This window comes from Megascapheus bottae, chromosome 10, assembly GCF_031878675.1.
Source record: "Megascapheus bottae isolate mThoBot1 chromosome 10, mThoBot2.hap1, whole genome shotgun sequence".
NCBI lineage: Eukaryota > Metazoa > Chordata > Mammalia > Rodentia > Geomyidae > Megascapheus > Megascapheus bottae.
In genome coordinates this window covers 42,682,889-42,684,642 of record NC_143518.1, presented here as the reverse complement: position 1 = coordinate 42,684,642, position 1,754 = coordinate 42,682,889, and the positions used below count along the sequence as shown (strand labels likewise).

The 1,754-nt window shown below is 40.4% G+C and overlaps 1 pseudogene; it reads right to left on the bottom strand.

Moving 5' to 3' along the window:
- Positions 1-270: 270 nt before the first annotated feature.
- On the bottom strand, positions 271-1,076 carry LOC150058348 (destrin pseudogene; annotated as a pseudogene).
- Between the last annotated feature and the right edge of the window lie 678 nt (positions 1,077-1,754).

Below are 1,754 nucleotides of genomic sequence, written 5' to 3'. Positions count from 1 at the left end.
AGTGTTTCCATGGCTTACAAGGATGCATAATCCATCTCCTATCTTCTTCACCACATACACATATTCCCTCCTTCCCCCCACATGCATACGCATTTTTTTTTTTTTTGTCAGTCCTGGGCTTGAGCTCAGGGCCTGAGCACTGTCCTTGGGCTTTCTCAAGGCTAGAGCTCTACCACTTGAGCCACAGCACCACTTCCAGGTTTTTCTATTTATATAGTACCAAGGAATTGAACCTGGGTCTTCGTGTATGCTAGGCAAACACTCTACCACTAGGCCAAACTTCAGGCCCTTCCACTTGCATTTTTCATACAATTACCTTCCTCACTCCATCAGTTCCACAAATACTCTCCCCCATGCTGTTTTCTTTTTTGATTGTTTGCTTTCTTTTTTTTTTTTTTAAACTTTAGACTCTAGATTTATTTAGGGCTATATCTGGACATCTTTATATATTTTGTTTTACTCTAGAAGATGACAAGACAGTAAGACCCTGGCCTAAATAAATTTGCTTTACTTATATAGCAAGAGGATAACATTAAACATGGAAGCTTTCAATTTGTGGCACTGAATGATGATCTACACAGGGCCCCCTTCAAAAGCTACACTTAAGGACCTGCCTAGCTTTTCAGAAATACAAGCACGGTTGAGGTCTTCCAGCTCATTTGCTTGACATTCATGCTTTCTGCCTTGAAACTTCTTTTTAATGGCATCCTTGGAGCTTGTATAGATCATTTTACTTTTCAGGGGTGCTAGTTGTGGTGCCCACAAGAAAAATATGAACTCTTCTTTTCTAAATACCTTGGTTTCAAAGCTTGCATCACACAAAGCATAACGACAATGTTTTTCAGGAAGCATTCCCACAACATGCTTGAAAGCATCGGTTATGGTAGCACCAACATCTCCAACCAAAATTTCTTTGCCTTCCTCAACAATGATGTACTTTTTGTCTGCACTGAAATAAAAAAATGACAGCCTCCTTCCTTTTCTTGATTTCTTCTGGTGTAGAGAATTTTTGAACTTTCATGTCATAGAAAATTCGACACACTTCATCAGCAACTTGCACTCCAGAGGCCATCTTGCCTGGGGTGGTCACGGGGGTGGGGGGGATGGCCGAGGGTCTTCCTTGCAGAAGCTTGACTGATGGAACGAGCCATTTGCTTTCTTTTTGAGACAAAGTCTTGTTACATAGCCCAGGCTGACCTAGAACTTAACAATCTTGCTGCCTTGACCTCCTGGATCCTGCTGGGATTACAGCTGTGTGTGACCATGCCTGGATTCTTCCATTATGTTTTACAGAAACACTAACCCCATTTCTGCCTCAGAACTTGGACTTTTACTTTGCCATCAATGGTATTGACATTCCCATGGTATATTCCTACAAGATCTTCAAGAGAGGCTGTCGCTGACTGCCCAATCCAAACTGCTTGCTTTGTCACTTCATCGCCTGCCCTTCCCTTATTTCTCTTCATAGTGCTTATCACCACCTTAAATATTATATTTATTTTAAAATTTTCCCTAACTAGATTATATTTTGTTCACCAAGATATTCCATGAGCCTGTAACAAGGCTTGGCTCATTAAGGATGATCGATGTATTAATTAATCCTACTTTCAAAATATGAGTCAATCTTTCAATTGACATGGCAAAAACACAGTGGTTGATTTCTCAAACTCTGCTGAAACCTGTCTCTCCCTTAGCCACTATTTCCCATTAATTGGCTCATCTTTTATCTTATTGCTTAAAAACTTAGGCATCAA